Genomic DNA, 18,319 nt, shown 5'->3' on the forward strand with positions numbered 1-18,319 from the left:
TTGAAATGCCCGTGGTTGTTGGGGATTTGATGAATCTGTCTCCCTGGCCAGACTGTAAATCCCTGGAGGGCAGCAGTCAGCTCCTGGCTGCTGGCCCACTGCGCACAGTCTCCCCATCCTTGCACAGGCCCGGCCAGCCACGCAGCAAGAATGAAAAAACTTTTAATTAAGTGGATGAATGAACAAACTCCCCTAAAAAAATCCATGGTACTGATTAATGGCAAATAACAGGGAACTTTTAATAAGAGTTTTTATAAGTTAATCTTTATCGAGTTTAACCATATGTTCACAACATAATAATTAACTGCAATTATGCACATAACCACGTGTGCATTATCTTTCTTTCAGCAAGACAGCTCCATAGACATACCTACCACATCTACATCCAGAATAAGAAAACTGGTGCCCCTGAGATTAAATTATAATGACAAAAAAGCTATTTTTGTAAAAGAAAAGTTTCAGATCCTGCACCTTCACCCTCCAAGTGGGTGTTTTTCTTAGCCTGGCTCAGGATCCCCTGGCACCAGAATTGCTTGGGGTGTTTTAAATATGCGGATTCTGGGCCTCACTTCCAACCTGCTGCATGAGTTTCTAAGAGTGGGGACCAGGAAGGCAGCATTTTAAACAAGCACCCCAGGTGATTCTTAGCACACTAAAAACTGAGGATCGGTTTTCGGAAGTCTTAATTGCATCCTCCCGCTGCAAATCCTCCCTCTGATATTTAAATTCAGGATGTTTATCCGGAGGGGAGGGCGAAGTGACTCCTCCACCCCCAGGACCTGAGAGCGTTTCTGCCACAGAGCCTGAGCCTTGCCTGGGGGGCAGAGGCCTGCAGCTGATGCAGCAACGCCCCTCCACCAACTCACCGTCCCAGCCTCACCGCCCTTGGCCTTGTGCCCCTACACTGGCTCCCTGCCCAACTCCGTGGAGCCCTTTGCGTCTCACATTTTGTCTTCTTTATTCCTCTTAAAACCAACAAAACGGGGAGAGGGAATCCTTCAACTCTAGGGAACAAAAAGGAGGAAAAAATGGGAAGTTGTGAACCAACTAACGGTGAGAAAGATGCTCTATCATCCGTTTGCTTCTTTGCTCTCTGGCCCGCGCGGCCATTCCTTAGGTAAACTGTGGCATCACGGCCGCACGGTGGGGAGATGGTCCAGAGCTGGCACATCCAACGCAAACCTTAATTCTGCGGCCAGAACGTTACTCCTTCTTGCTGAGCCTCGTTTTCTTATCAAATGGGAATCATAGGACCCATTCCTCTGAGGGTTTTGAGGACTAATGATAATAAATATACGTAAAGCCCATGGCAGGCAGGTCTAGCTTTAGGCTGAGTCCCAGTAAGTGGAACCGGTACTGTTATAAAGGAAGAATCCATGCCACCTGCCTAAGGGCAGGCTCCATCATGAAAGTCCCCTTCCGGCCCTGCTTCTCCCCTCTCCCCATTTTAAGTCCATTGGTCTGGCTTAACCACTGTATTCCCGGTCAGGGGAGCATTACAGGTGCTCCTGTAAACGTGGTGTCGGCCTTTCCTCTCTTTGCCTCCCCTTCAGCGGCTTCCCCACTCCCCCTTGCTCACACAGACTGCTTGTGCCTTTAAAACACTGATAATGGGTTTCCCTGGCGGCGCAGTGGTTAAGAGTCTGCCTGCCGATGCAGGGGACGCAGGTTCGTGCCCCGGTCCGGGAAGATCCCACATGCCGCGGAGCGGCTGGGCCCGTGAACCATGGCCGCTGAGCCTGCGCGTCTGGAGCCTGTGCTCGGCAACGAGAGAGGCCACAACAGTGAGAGGCCCGCGTACCACAAAATAATAATAATAATAATAAAATAAATAAAATAAAACACTGATAAGTTTCCTGACAATAAGAAAGGGCTGGGGTTTGGTTGCTAGGAGTTGGGGCGAATCTTCCAGTGTCCACACAGCTGGGCACGATGTGGAGGCCTGAGTCCTTCCCAGGAACCCCACGGCTGCCCCGGCCAGGCCTTTGCTCCCCTTCCTTCTCTGGCTGGCTCTCCTCCCTCTCGCCCAACCTGAGCTTCCCTCAGGCCAATGACAAGGAGCCTATTTCATCTTCCTGAGACCTGGCGGAGGGTGAGGAGACCCTGGTTCAAATCCTGCCCAGTTACCCAATCTCGCCACACCTGGGATTCCTCTTTTGTGAAATAAGAGACACCTCCTAGAGTTGTTCTGATGTTCCAGGATATGTTGAGTGCCTCGGCAATCAATCAGCACTGCTGTCTTTCTTCTTGCCTTGCTTCAAATCGTAACCCCCGCTGCCCCAACCGTGGCAGCCATGGTGTGCTGGGCCATACTTAACAACCGGCTCTCTGGGGTTGGGGTGGGGCAAAGCCCATCCCCGAGGTGTCATATTCCCACCATGGTCATTTCAAGCCACCCTCATGATGATGGCGACTGTGGAGGTGGGAAGGATGTGCTCAAACAGCTCTGAGACCCGGCCCACTGAGGCACTGTGGATTTTCCAAAGATGGTGCAACAGCACTTCCCGCCCCCTGCTCTGTGCTGTGATCTTGCATCTTGGGCTCCATCCCCTTGAATCTGGATGGGCCCCATCATAGCTTTGACCAATAAGACACAGCAGAGTGATGCTGTGCCATCTCCGGCATGCTTTTTCATGGGCCCAGGGCTTCCACATCCTGCCTCTTGAGTCTCTCCTGTAAGAAGTGCGATGATCCCGAAACCACACCGTGACATGGAGAAACCCCAGAAGATGAGATGCCCCATAAAGAGAGAAAGAGGCAAAGGAACAGTGAGTGAGGAGGGAATCTTGGCAGTGAACCCTCCAGCCGAGATGAAGCCATGGAGGTCAGACTGTCCACCTGAGCCCTTCCAGAATTCCTGACCCACCAAATGCAATGGTCATTTTAATCCGCTGTGGTGGACACCATGAGCACTGTCCACATTCCCCTTGAGGAAGGACCTGCTGTCCCCAGTGCTGGGCGTGGAAGCAGCACAGCCCTCAGCCCTCATCCAGCAGGGCTCACCTCTGCTGCAGAGCCACTGCCCAAGGTCTTGTCCTTTCCCTGGAAGCCCACAGCCAATGGCTACTGTGGAAACATAAAGCTGAGGTCGACTCACATCTAGAAATGGCAAGGTATTAAATATTTTAGGCTTCGTGGGCCATGCAGCTTCTGTCACAGCTACTCAGCTCTACCCAAGCAGCGTGAAAGCAGCCTTAGATCATACGTAAACAAAGAGGTGGAACTGTGTTCCAGTAAAACTTTATTTACAAAGACAGGTGGCCACCTGATTTGTAAGACATGCCAGTTTGTGCACCTCTGACATAAAAGCCAGGTCATCTCAGCCTAATTTGGGGCAACTCTCAAGGGTCATTCTGGCTCCAGGACTCTGTTGGGCCAGCCGGGACTGTCACTGAGCTGCAAGGCAGCATGACTTTCTCTGCCCACTCCTACTGCTTCCTCTCCCTTGGAAGACTTGATTCTAAGAGTAGTTCTTAAGGAACATCCTGCATGCTCTTCTCCAGCTCAGAGTCTGCTTCCCAGAGAACCCACACTGCACCCCACTAAATTTGGGGGTAGTTTGTTATGCAGCAATAGCTGACCAGAACACTCACCATCTGGACTGGGTCTGTTTAATCAGTTCAGCCAAAGATCAGGTTTGCCTTTCTATAGGCTGGCCACCTCGTGCCCTGTCCAGTCTTCCTGTCCCGAGTAACTTAACTCCACAGTGCTTCCTGACAAGGGAAGTGAGAACTGGGAACAACCCTGGAGCCCCTGGAGTGAGGGACCAGACTGCAAAGTGGCAGTGCCTGATCACAACTGAGGGGAAGGAGGCAGGCGTCATCTCTGATTTTCTCTATCTACCCTGCTCGCAGGCCCTGTGCAAATCCCATGCTGTTCACGATGAGGTCCACACCATCGCTTGTGCGATGAGCTTGTGCTGGGAGCCAAATCGTTCAGCTAGACATCAGGAGGGTTAGGACACCCCCCATCTCACTGGGCCTGGAACCATCACCGGTTTCCTGATGCCCTGAAGGTCTTATCTACATTCTCATTCTCCTTCACGCCAATATGGGAAGGCAGATGTTTTAGCTGCTTACAAAATCTTTAGTGATTAATCAAAGTAATTGAGACTAAGCGATTTCAGCACAGGTTGGGGAGCATGATAAGCATCCTTTGTTAATTTACCCCCATTTGTCCCCCAAACTCAGAAGGTAGACAGTGACTTGAAGATTTTTTTACGTGGGAACTTTCACAGACATGCTTAGAATCAGAACTCGAATGCTTACAATGCAGCTGCCATACAGCAGAATACTGTTAACAAGAAGATCAGTCAAAACCCTAGTATCTTCCCTCTTTGTTCCAAATTTTACATTTTGCTCAAGAGAAGGAAGATTGATGGAGGGAGAGATGAGCAATTTGTTCAGCAAATTTAGAAAGCTAGTTTCACCTCCCTTATTAGGTCTTTCAGTCAGTGTTTTAAATTATAGCATCATCATGGAAATTGTGTGGAATGCATGCTAATAAGCATTGGCTGTTTTCATCAAGAGCTCTGGAAAATATGAAGTTTCTCTCTCCTCCCCATGCCTTTCATTACCACCAAGGCCTCCCCTCAAAGCTAGCTATATCAGAATGTCAGAACACATTACAGCTTTAAAGATAAGGTAGGCCTTCAGAGTGACATAAGAGAAATTATTATAGCATTCCAATTTCTAAATTAAAACACTATTCCGGGTCCCCGACTCTTGCTAGGAATGTCCAAGATATAACAGGACTTGATTCTGGACTAGATCTGGTCATAATCTAAACTGCAGGGGACTCTTGGTTATAAGCTGATGAGACTTTTCAAGGAAAACGCTGTGATTCTACAGCACTGGGCTGGATTTCCCTGTTGGTGTCTCAGAGCAAGTATGTGTGGTTGTTGAATTGGGGGCCAAGGCTACAATTCAGGAACCGAGTATGCTCTGCCAGGGCACACCATCGGGGTCCTGGCCAGCTATGATGCAGAGCCCTGGGAGGGGCGTGGCAAGAGGACTGGATGGGCCTCAGCACACACGTCCCCAGCTCCAGCTCTGGCCTCAGGTTGTGAGTAGCTGGAAGGAAAGTATGGAGGTCATGTCCTTTCTCTGGACCTCAACTTTGCTATCTGTACAATGACAGGGTTGAACTGGTAAGTGACTCTCTAACCTTAGTGTACATAACAAGAATTGGGGGGGGGATTTGGCAAAAATCAACTGGCTAGAACCCACTTCCTGAGGTTCTGACTCAGCAGGTGGGGCCCCAGAATCTGCATTTTAACAAGTCCCTCAGGTGGTCCTGATGCTGGTGGACCACACTTGGAGAAGTCGATCTCTCATGTCCCTTCCAGTTCTGATAATGTAAGATTCTATGAGCCAGCGTGCGAATGTAGCAGAGCTATGATCCCATTACACTTATCTTTTCCTCCTGGGTGCACAGCTAATCTGCACTTCCCAACTCCCTTGAGTCAGGGACTAGTTCTAGCCAGTGCAATGTGGACCAGAATGACGTGTGCCACTTTCAGACCGAGCCCCTGAAACATCTCACATGATCTTCCACTCTCTCTCTACCCTTTCTCTTTTTTTTTTTTTTTTGCGGTACGCAGGCCTCTCACTGTTGTGGCCTCTCCCGTTGCGGAGCACAGGCTCCGGACACTCAGGCTCAGCGGCCATGGCTCACGGGCCCAGCCGCTCCGCGGCATGTGGGATCTTCCTGGACCGGGGCACGAACCCGTGTCCCCTGCATCGGCAGGCAGACTCTCAACCACTGCGCCACCAGGGAAGCCCCTACCCTTTCTCTTTGGCTACCCGAACACAGATGACCCAGCAGAGGACCCCAAGGAGGACCGGGGACAGCAAAGACATTAGGTAGAAGGAATATGGATCCCTGAGTCAATGCTTGTAGGAGAGCCACCCAACCTGTAACATCCACATTGGACTTTGAGTGAGAGAGAAGTAAATACTATTAGGTTAAATCATTGAGATTTTGTGGTTATAGTCTGTCTTCTCTAAATATAAAACTGTTTAGTCAGAAGTAAAAATTCAATCCATTTTTTAAATTAAAATTAAAAGAAAACAACCAGTGCAAAGCACAGAGTACACTAACTGTCCCAGACATCTACTGCTGTATAACAAACCTCCCCAGAACTTAGCGACTTTAAATATGGCAATTATTTTGTGATCTCTTAAAGCTTCTATGGATCAGGAATCCAGGAAGGGCTGGACTGGGCAACTCTGGCTCAGGGTCTGTTATGGGGGTGCAATCAGATAGTGGCTGAAGCCGAAACCGTAGGATTGCTGGAGCATCTAGGGGCTGTCTGGGTATCTCTCTCCATGTAGTCTTGTGTCTCCATGTGTTCTCTCCATTTGGGGTAGTATGGGCTTCCTCACAGCACGGAGGACTCAAGACAAGTGGACTATTTACACGGCAGTTCAGGGCTCCAGGGCAAGTGTTCTAGGAAACAGGGTGGAAGCTGCCTCAGAAGTCATAGAACATCAAAAGGGAGTCACAGCCTATCCAGGTTCAAGGGGAGGGGATTTAGAATTCATCTCTTTTTAAAAAAAATTTATTTATTTTATTTTTGGCCGCACTGTGTCTTTGTTGCTGTGCACGGGCTTTCTCTAGTTGCGGTGAGCGGGGGCTACTCTTCACTGTGGTGTGCGGGCTTCTCATCGCAGTGGCTTCTCTTGTTGCAGAGTACCGGCTCTAGGTGCACAGGCTTCCGTAGTTGTGGCACGTGGGCTCTAGAGCACAGTCTCAGTAGTTGTGGCACACAGGCTTAGTTGCTCCACAGCATGTGGGATCTTCCTGGACCAGGGAGTGAACCCGTGTCCCCTGCATTGGCAGGTGGATTCTTAACCACTGTGCCACCAGGGAAGCCCTAGAATTCATCTCTTGATGGGGGAATTTCAAGGGTCTAGACAGACATGTAGGACAGGGGATGATCTTGCAGCCATCTGTGGAAAATATAATGTCACATTAACTATAACAGATGAACAGAAATTCTCAATCTTATTTATCCTACATGTGTATTTTATAAGGGTTAGGTAGAGGTAGCTGTATTAGTTTACTAGGGCTACATGAACAAACTGTATGGCTTCAAATAACAAATCTATGGTCTCACAGTTCTGGAAGCTAGACGTTCGAAATCAAGGTGTCAGCAGTGCCTTGCTCCCTCTGAAGCCTGTAGGGGAATCTTCCTTGATTCTTCCTAGCTTTTAGTGGTTTGCCAGCAACCTTGGGCTTTCCTTGGTTGTTGATGCATCACTCAAATCCTATACCTGCACATGGACTTCCTTCTCTCTGTGTCTCTTCACATCATCTTCCCTCTGTGCACGTCTGTGTTTATGGCTAAATTTTACCCTTTATATATAAGGACACCAGTCAGGTTGGATTAGGGCCCACCCTAGTGGCCTCATTTTCACCTGATTACATCTGCTAAAGCCTTATATTCAAATAAGGTCACATTCTGAGGTACTGGGGGTTACAGCTTCACCACATCTTCTTTTTTTCTGGGGCGGTGGGGCACAATTCAAACCATAACAGGTAGTAATTGCTCACGGGCTGCAAACAAAGTATTACATACGGGATGTCTAAAGCAACTCAGGAAAAGGAAAGGATGCAACAGAGAGAGAGGATCATTAGAATCTACTGATGTTTTTTGTTAGTCTTGCTTTCAGATTCTCCTGTGAAGGAAGGGTTCATTCATGCACTATTATAAAAATTTTTAAATTCAGGTCAGAAAATGTGGGAGAAAAATGCATATCTGATCCCATGCTGAAGTAATTTCCCCATTACTTTGAGATGCTTCTTCTTTGAAACCTAACTCTCCTGGTGGACCGTGCTGTGAAGCTGTGAGGGGAAGTACCCAACCACTTCTCGGCCCTGCCTCTAAATAAACCCCAAATTAAAACCCAATGCTCCATTGTCATCACCAACTGTTGAACAATCTTTCTTGTTAATCTAGGGGAAGTCCTGAAGGGTTTTCACATTCTCACCTCTCACACTCTAAATTTCCTGGGTTACTGAGGACTTTGAGGAATGCAAAACTGAAGCTGGGGAATCCAAAGGAAAGACGCAATATGATAACTTCTTTTTTGCATCTGTGAAATAGGTGTGAATTTAAGGTCAAAGTAGGTTAGGAGTCTGCGAATACCATTCTCTGATTATATACTGTTGCCTCAAATCACATAAATAATATCAAAGGAGTCCTAACCTTCAGGCCTCCTCTTGAATTAGTGCAAGCTGTATCTGCAAACACATTTTCTGTCTGTTTTCACTTCAAATTTAAGCAACAACTTAAAAGGAGTTCTGGGCATTCTCAAGGAAAAGAATGCCTGGCACTCAAAATTCATGGGGGAAGTGATCTTTCATTTCACTCTGGGAGGTTGTGCACAAAGCAGGGAGGAGATTTCTGAAGACTTCTAGAATGAAATCCCTAAAGGAAGAATATGGCTCAGGTTAAAAAGCAGTGGAGGCAGGCATTCTGGGTTTCAGTCTGGACTCTGTGACCTCAGATAGGTTAAGTTCCTTTCTGAGGCACAGTTCCTTTGCTTGTAGAATAGGAATAGTAACAGCTACTGTTCATTATTACCTCTGGGGATGAATGGGGATAATATGATGTAGGATGAGTGTGTCTGCCACATGGTCAGTGGGTCAATATTCCATGCAGCCATCCTGGGCCCTCACTCCTCTTAACCACAGGCATCTGGGTGAGGAAAACCCTCGAAGCTACTCTCTGTGTGTCTCTTGTCCAGCTGCCATCGTACAGTGTGGGCTTCTGATGTGGCTGTCATGCTAACAGTACAATGAGACCACACATTCGCCTATGGTTAAACAGAAGAGTTTTCCTGAAATGGGTGGACATACCTGGGGCCAAAAATCTGGGGAAGAGGTGGGTTCCTAGACATGAAATAGGTAAGTCGGAAGGGTGCCTTGGCCCAGTTTCCTTGGGTCTAGACATAGAGGAGTCTAGACGTGCCTGAGAGCAGCTGGGGGGCACAGGGATGAGAGCCCTGAGGGGGAAGATGGGAGGGGCGGGCAGAAGGCAGTGCTGGTAACCTCAACCCAACAGGGTCCATCTAATGTGACTCTGGTGCCCTTGCTCCTGGCCAGCCTCAATCTTGCAACAGGAAATTAAGGACAAAAGCTTTTCCTTGCTTAGGCACAAGTGTTAAGAGAACATTGAGGCCTGGACGGAGGTGAGAGAGAGTCCTCAAGGGAAGTTCAACCTCATGGGCCAAAGTGAGCACCACTCACACACCCCTCCCCAAGTGGTCCCCGCATGGCCAACCTGGTAGATGTGGGCTTAGCCAGGGAGATGGCACATTCCCTCACAGAAGCCCTTCCATGTGGGGAGGACTGAACTTTAATTTGCTCTCTTGAAAATATTATACAAGAAATACATAAATATATTCTCCTTAAGAAAAATTTAAACATCCATATATAAAACTAAAGTTCCTTCTATCTCCCTTTCTCCCCAGTCCTGGCCCTCTCCCTCCCTACACCCTCCACAAAAGTACAGATGGTGCCAATTTGACTTACGATTTTGCAACTTCCTGATGGTGCAAAAGCCATAAGCATTTGGTAGAAACTGTATATCGAAATATGAATTTTGATCTTTTCCTGGGGCTAGTGATACATGGTACACTCCTCTCCCATGATGCCGGACAGCAGCAACCATGCGATCACGAGGGGAAATGACCAATACTCTATAAGGTACCATGTTGCCTGCATTTATTGTGTATTATATTTTGTGTTTCAAATCCCACCATGTCTACAAAATGTCCATCTGTGTCTCCTGCTTCTGGTGAGAAGAAGAAGAGGAAGGTAATTACTCTTGAGCTTAAACTCAAGATAACTGCCCAACTGTAGGCTGATGAGTGTCCTGAGCATGTTTAGGGGAGCCCAGGCTAAGCTACTGTGCTTGGGAGGTTGGGTGTATTAAATGCATTTCCAACTTATAATGGGTTTATCAGGACATAACCCTATCATCAGTCAAGGAGCACCTGTGTACACTATTATGGTATATAGGCCCTTGGAACTTTTTATGGATGTTCTACGGACTACACAGCATTCTTTCACCTACATTTTAAGAACATAAATGGTACTCGACTGCCTGAGCCGTTCTAGAATTTGCTACCTCACCTCAGCAATGCCCGTTGGTACAGAGCTCCTGTGTCCTCTTTTTCACTGCTGCCTAGCGCTCATAGGGATATCTAGATCAGAGTATACTTAGCTATTCCCCGACTGAGGGGCTTTATGTTGTTTCCAATTTTTCACTACTGCAAACTACAAGGCGGATGATCTTTTTGTGTCCCTGCCTCCTCTGAAAATGTGAGGCTTTTTCTAGGCCCGATTTGGAATTTCTGGGTCAGCGGTTATTTTGTAGCCATGATGGGATTTGAAACATAAAACACAATACGCAATAAATGCCGGCAACGCGGTACCCTGTAGAGTGTCTGTCCTTTCCCTTCGTGTGGCTGACTGGGAGCTGCTCAGCATCATGGGAGAAGAGTGTACCACGTATCACTAGCCCTGGAAAAAGATCAAAATTCAAACTTCGAAGTATGGTTTCTACTGAGTGCTTATTGCTTTGGCACCAGCATAAAGTTGAAAAATCATTAAGTTGAATTCGGACCATCTTTACTTTTGGGGAGGTGGGGGAGGGAGGGAGGAAGAGGGCCAAGATTGGGGAGGAGGGGAGATAGAAGGAACTTTAGTTTTGTATATGGATGTTTTAACTTATGTTCTTCCAGCTGCAGTCAATGAATGTGCTCTGATCACAGCCTCACTTGCTTGGTATTATTACTTTGGGCCAATCTGATGGATGAAATAAATGAATCCCACTATTATCCCATTATTTCTCTGCTTAGTAGTGAGACTGATGTTCTTTCATGCTGAAAGGCTAATCATCTTTCCTACATTTATCAGCCTTTCGTATTTGAGTAGGTATACACTGTACGTCCACACCCTTTGCCCATTTTTCTACTGGACTGTCTTTGTTTTTAATTTTAATTGATTGATGGGTGTTTTTTACATCCTTTCGACACTAGGCCTGGATCTCTTAAGATTCCACATGTTTTCTTCCAATCTGTCATTTACATTTTACCTTTGCTTAAGGTGATGTTTTCTTAAACAGAAGTTCTCAACTTGCATGCAGTCCAACTTATCACTCTTTGTAGAAATCAAGATTTTCTAAACCGAATGTGAGGCAGGAAATGGCAGGTGGAGTTTAGCAGCTGTGTAATCCAGGGCACGGTACGTAATCTTTCTGCGCTTGCAGATGCTAACGATGGCTGCCCAGAGGGGCAGATGGAATGTCAAAGGTTTCCCAGCACTACTGTTCCTCCCTGCACACCTGCAGCTCTCCGCAGTGGGAGCTACTGGAGGGCAGCATTATATAGCATCGATCCCCGGAACCCATCACAGTGGTAAACTGGAACTCCTGCAGCCGATTATGTGCATCTCTTCCCAACTCCACCTTTCGTGACATCGTGTCAGAACTGAAAACTGACCATGGTTTTCAGCTGTGACCACGGTGGGATTTGTACCAAAAAAACAGACAAACATTACACGTCAGGGTTTTTCTTCCCTGGAGAGCTGGTCGTTACACATTTACCAGCACACCACTGACAGCAGCATCCTAGGCACAGCCCTCTGCCTGCATGGCCTTCAGCTGAGAGCTGCTGTTCCTGCACGTGGACAGCTCTAAACAGAAAATTCTTATGTGGACCTGAAATCTAGCTCTGCTAACACAGTGCTGATTCTGCCTTCTAGAACAAAGGTCAACTAACTTTTTCTGTAAGAGGCTTTGTGTGCTATACAGTCTCCGCTGCAACTCTTTGACTCTGTTACATATTTTTCTTGCTTTTTTCTTCAACCATTTAAAAATGTCAAACTATTTTTTTTCTCGAGGGCTACACATAAACAGGTGGTAGGCTTTGGCCCACCGGCTGTAGTCTGACAACCTCTGCTCACGAACAATACAGGATGCAGAATATAAGCCACGCTGTGACCTACACAACCAGCTTTCCCGTATCTAAAAATGGTTCTCACGTACCCCTGGGTCTTTTCTTCTCAGGCCTAGGATTCTTCCAGGGATGTTCTTAAAGTCAATTCCAAATATAGGTGAAGTGATTTAGGAATGTTTCTAGAACCTGCTTCACTGGGCATTGACACTACAGACCCAGTTAATGGCAGGAAAAGGTACAGAAATCTGGACTGAGGTCTGTCAGGTGCTCTGGGCACCTCGGGGAGTGTCACAGGATCTAGAAGATGCAGAGCAGAGGGGACCTGTCAACGTGCTAGCTGTGCGATCCAGGACAAGGCACTTAACCTTTCTGGGCTTGTGGAGGATAAAGGTGGCTGCCAGTTTTTTGCCACTGCCCACTGAGAGCTGTGGCCTCGGTCTCCTCGCCTCACACCTGAGCATGCTCTGTGTCTGCTTGACCAATAGAAGATGAAAGAGGGCTTCCCTGGTGGCGCAGTGGTTGAGAGTCCGCCTGCCGATGCAGGGGACACGGGTTCATGCCCCGGTCCAGGAAGATCCCACATGCCGCGGAGCGGCTGGGCCCGTGAGCCATGGTTGCTGAGCCTGCGCGTCTGGAGCCTGTGCTCCGCAGCGGGAGAGGCCACAACAGTGAGAGGCCTGCGTACCGCAAAAAAAAAAAAAAGAAGATGAAAGAAGTGATGTTGTGTCAGTCATAAGACGCTGGCAGTTTCTACATCCTGTTTGGAATTCTTGCCCTTGGAACCCAGTTGCCATGCTGTGGGAGAGCCCAAGCAGCTCTGCGGAGAGGCAGGCACACATGGAGCAAAGCCAACACCCCCGGCTGAACTCCCAGCTGATGGTCAGTACCACCTGGCCCGTCAAGTGAGACAGCTGTCTTAGAAGGGGGTCCTCCAGCCCCAAGCAGTCACCTGCTGATGCTACAGGGAGCGGAGAGGAGCTGGCGCCATTGATCCCTGCCCACATCAGAGATTCAGGATCAAAACAAATGACTGTTGCCATTTTAGGTCATTAAGCTTTGGGGCGGCGTTATGCAGCAAAAGACACCCAGAATGGGGCCTCAGAACACTACCTCCTTGGGATTTTGTGTGCTTAATTAGCTCAATGCCTGGCACATACAAAGTCCTCAGTAATGTCAATTACTATTCAGAGAAAATACAGCTGCTTGAGTTCCCTTCCAGGGATAGGGGAAATGTTTTACTTCCTTATCTTAGGGGGTTTGCTCCTAACGCTGAGCTTTCTAAAGAGGCTGATGACTTTTGTGGCTTCTTCATTCAGTGAGATTCTATGAAAAGCACTTAGCAGAGTATGGCATAAAGTAGTTGCTCATGAAACATCAAAAACCCTTCTGCTTTGGTGTTCGGAAACTTTCACACAAGCTCTAGCTCATTTCACACCTCCACTCCCAACCCACCCTCCAGCCCACCATGCAACCACTACACCTCGGCAGCTCTGCCTGGTCCTCTAACTCTTCAAGAATGAACAATTTCATTTCAGTTCCTTTGCATCCCGGTGGACATGGCACCTCCATGATTCAAGAATGATTGACTGAAGTAACTGGCAAGAAAACCTGAAATGGTATTAAATAAGTAGAGAGTTGGTCTATGTGCTTTTAGGGGTGTACACTTTGTGCAAGAGGCACCAAACTTGTTAGCTCTGCCAGCTGTGGCAAGAAAAGGAAGATTCCAGTCTTGTACAAAGACATACATTTGGAAATAAGCTGGGGTCCCCAAAAGGTCCCTTGCCTCAAATATCTGGTCTTCTATTGTCAGGAAGGACTAATCTGTGAAGCTGGGTTAAAGTATGACTTCTGCGAAGAAATGAAGATTTTAAAGCAGTCACTTTCATTCATGAATGAAAGAGCAGAATCATGACTTTCTTTCAGTATCCAGGATGGAAATAGGATGCTGGACTGGTAAACAGAAAATGCATCATGATTTATCAACACAGCAGGCACGATGCACAGGGCCAGGCCACATCACTCCGCTGTTAAGAAGATGGCAGTAGTTGTGGACAAAGCACAATGAGCGATTGTGCCCCAGTCCGAGTGGTCCCGGATGCGATTATCCAACCCCCTCACTTAAATGACCACAGGCTCAAGTTCAAGGTCGAAGGAGAGAGCCGCAGTTTGCTGAGGCAGACTTTCAAACAGGAGGCTTCAGTTCTCAGCTAGACATGGTACTAAACAAAATCCCTAATTTTTTTTTTTTAATTGAAGAAGCTCTATGTGGAATATAATGAGGCATTTACAAAACAAGCCAACAAACCAAAACCAGTTTTGTTTCTTTCTTCCTCTTTCGGGAATCAGAATCTACTTGCCCTCTACCACTGACTAGCTCAAAATCATTATGACTCTTGAAAATATGTTATCGGTTCAGAGACATGGTTTGTTAGTGCAGGTCTCTGGAGAAGAAAACCTTGATGGCTGTTTTTTAGGTGTCAGGGCCTGCTGCTCAGGCAGTGGGGTGACACATCATGCTGCAGGATGTCTTATTTAGGTGGTTATCACACCTACAGTAGATTCATGTAAGCCACAGCCCTCCCACCCCCAACCCTGAGCACTGCCTCATTTCCTGATCCCCTACTTGCATTTTTCCCCCATACTGGCTAGGGAGTAAAGGGACATGGGAAAGAGAAAGGGATGGGGGAGGGAACATAAAAATATGCCAAATAGATAAAATCAGTTTCAAGTTTCCAGAAACCTCCCAGAAACAAAAAATGATGGAGTATATCAGTTTAGGAGGGAAAAAAGGGAAAAAGGTATAAGACAGCAAGAACAAAAACCTCTGTAGAGCAATGGCTCAATGTGCTTCCCCGATAATTCCATGAGACCGAAGGATGCCCTTGGAGAGAGGGAAGAGTGTGCGAGAAAGGGCCGTGTTGGGAGCCCAGCATGCTGTCTGGAGAACCTTGCGTTTCTGAGTTAGAGGGATGAGCAGCCCCGGATCTGGGGGCACCCAGGCCTCTGTTCTAATGGGGGTGGTGGGGAAGAAGAAAGGGAGGGTGGAGAGGGATAGTCAAACATGTCGACTCCAGGTGAAATTATAAAAAATTCAGATGAGAACAAGCAAATGCTAGCATGCAAGGAAGGGAACCGGCATCAGAGGAGATCCTCAGCCACTTGTGCTGGGAATGCACAGTGGATTTAAAACCTGAAGACAAGTGGTTCCCCATCCGTCCACATCCTGAGGAGAGCGCACAGTCCCAGCCCTACATTTCAAGAGAGAGATAGAGTCTGGAGGATCCCCAGGAAATGCCACGCCAACAATGAGGGCGATACACATGAGGCTACATGATACACATAAAGACTGCTCATCCCTGAGGAGCTTAGGGAGGTCAGGAGATGCAGAAAGGCCGGACACAGGTGGCCCAGGAATGCAGGAATCCCAGCTGAGGTGGTTCAGGCAAGAAGCTTGCTAGAAAGGCCACATGTAGCCTCCTGGGCATGGTGTCCCAGAGTTCAGTGGCCGAGTCTGCCAACTGGGTTACCACAGGTGGGGTACAGATGAACAGAAGTAGAGGGGTCCCAGCCTTCAGGTGTCTGGATGGGGCCCAGAGGTGCCCATCTGAACCTAAAGTATGGTCACCTCCAGCCATGAACAGCCTCATCAGTTTACCCCAAACCAGTGTCACATGACAAGGGATGAGCCGCACTGCTGTAGGCTGGGGGCTGGTAAAGAAGGTGCTGAGAGACAGACTGGTCCCTCCTTTCAATATGTCCATGCAGATTTCTTCAACAGAAGAAGGTACTCACGTAAAGGGACACGAGAAACTCAACAGCAAGACTGACCACGGCATCTGATAAGCCTCTTTCTACTTTAATGGCTCCAGAGGTCGATCAAAAGTGGGGCAAATGGAAAAGCCGGGCAGCCAGACACCTCTTCAGCCTGGGTCATTGTAACTGGTGCGAGAACAAAAGGCCAGTGGGAAGTAAACCACACTGGAGCAGCCAGAGATGGAGGCTGTTTCCAAAATCATTCTGGCTCGTCTAGTTGCAAACAAGGCAAGGCTATTATCTGGGGAAGCACAGGGATCCATCTCCTCCAACTACTCCTTGATCAGCTTTATTCTCTATGACAATCCATCCCGAAGGGCTCAGATGAAAGCTGCTGACTATTGCTAATGACCTGGAAATCACAGGATGAAAGACCAATGGCCTATCACATAGGTGGCACCGGCCAATCTGAAGTACACACGGTGTGGGCCAGGCTACCCGCGATGTGGAAAGCTGTGATTTTAAATAGGTGTAGAGCAAAGTGGTCTTTCCCTTGAGTTTGAGGATGGATTTGAGGAAGAGGAATAAGAGTTGGAGGAGGAGGGGGTGGAAAAGGTGAGGGAGTTGATAGTCACTCAGCAGGTGGGAGGCTCTCAGGTCATGCCCTACTTTGGCTTCCCCCTGACAGCACCAAAAACATGGCCGCCGGCAGAAGGTGGGGAGTCATGGGTAGAGGAGTGGTGTGGAGCTGAGCGCCTCCTACTGGCCACCTTGGTCGGTAACTGGAGGGAAGGAGAGGGAAGCCTGAAACCTACTCCTTGGAAGAGGAGGCTGAGAGCAGAGAGTCACCCCCCCACCGGAGGCCTCGAAGAAAGATGGAGATGGGATTTGGATCTCTTTTCCAACAGCATGGTCAGCCTGGGACCATACCCGGGTTTGAGACGGGCAGGCTCTATGCAGAATGCTATAATGGGCAACGGTGACTTTCTTTCTTTTTTTCATTTGCATAAATGTTTATTGAGTACCTGCCATGTGATGGGCATTATTATACCAGATGCCAGTGAAAATCAGCAGCTTTAATTTTAGCCACTTACCTCTGATTGTCATTGGCGTCACAATGTCAGGCATATTGTAGGTTCTCAATTCCTGACCCTTGGAATCCCATCAACTATCCTTCTATCCTACTCTTTCCTCATCCCATGCACCCAGCTTAAACATATGGTCCTATTCAGGACCAAGATAGAAATTAGCTAAGGTGACCAACTGCTCTGTTCTCAGGAGAGAGGGCAACTTTCACAGGTCACAAACGAAGCAGAGCTTTTGGCTTTGTTAATTCTTTTCATCCCCACTGTCCTAACTCTAGAAAAGCTACTCATCGCTGTTCATCAGGATCTCCCTGCTAGTCTCCTTAACTGAATTCAACTTCAGCTGCTTTTACCGGGCACTGCCTGCGCACTAGTATTTATGCCCTCTTCTAGGGGCTTGAGACGGAAAGACAAGTAAATAAAACACTAGCATATCTCCTGGAAAGCTCACAATCCATTACAGGAGAACAACACAAAAAATATATATAAAAGTATATATAAATATATATAAAATATAGTATGGTCAGTGCTATAATCAACACACTTCTCAACGGCGACGAAAACACACAGGAGAAAGCAATTAAATCTAACTGGGGCAGATAGGAAAGCCAAAGAGAGAGGGTGATGTGTGAGCTGAGCTTTGACAGATGGGTAGGAATTCTCCAGGTGGACAAGGTATGGTGTGAGAGGCAGAGGGGGCAGCATAAACACAGGTTGGGGGTGCCTAGAAGCCTGGCAAAATCTGAAAAAGACAAGAGATTCTCTGTGAATCATGCATCAGGGGCACAGGAAAAGGAGTGCAGGGGAAGTGGTTGGATATAAGGAGGGGACTGGACATGGGTTCAAAGATCCTACACCATTCTATGGATTGTGGGCTTCATTCTGCAGGCAGGAGGGAGCCATCAAAGATATCTTCTAAAGCTTTCTTGAGATATGACTTCCTATATAATTGACTCTTTTAAAATCTACAATTTGGGCTTCCCTGGTGGCGCAGTGGTTGAGAGTCTGCCTGCTGATGCAGGGGACACGGGTTCGTGCCCCGGTCTGGGAAGATCCCACATGCCGCGGAGCGGCTGGGCCCATGAGCCATGGCCGCTGAGCCTGTGCGTCCGGAGCCTGTGCTCCACAACGGGAGCGGCCACAGCAATGAGAGGAAGTCTACAATTCAAGGGTTTTTACTATATTCACAGAGCTGTGAAGTTATCACTACAATGTAATTTTAGAACATTCTCATGGTCCCAAAAGACACTTCATGCCCATTAGTAGCCACTCCTCATTCCCTGCCACTGATACCCCACGTTCTTGAGGCAACCACTAATCTACATTCTGTCTCTACAGACTTGCCTATTCTGGACATTTCATATTCATCAACCATATGATATCTGGTGATATCTTTTGAGACTGGCTGTTGTCACTCAGCATAATGTTTCGAAGATTCATCCACAGTAGCATGTATTAGTACCTCTGCCTTCTTTATTGCCAAACAACAGTCCATTGTATAGTACATTGTAT

General features: G+C 47.7%; 1 protein-coding gene across 2 annotated transcripts in view; it reads right to left on the bottom strand.

Moving 5' to 3' along the window:
• Positions 1 to 18,319, bottom strand: part of DAPK1 (death associated protein kinase 1) — a 214,514-nt gene that overhangs the window by 67,949 nt on the left and 128,246 nt on the right. The window lies entirely within an intron of this gene.

Source organism: Mesoplodon bidens (genome assembly GCF_964165515.1).
Source record: "Mesoplodon bidens genome assembly, chromosome: 6".
Classification (NCBI taxonomy): Eukaryota; Metazoa; Chordata; class Mammalia; order Artiodactyla; family Ziphiidae; genus Mesoplodon; species Mesoplodon bidens.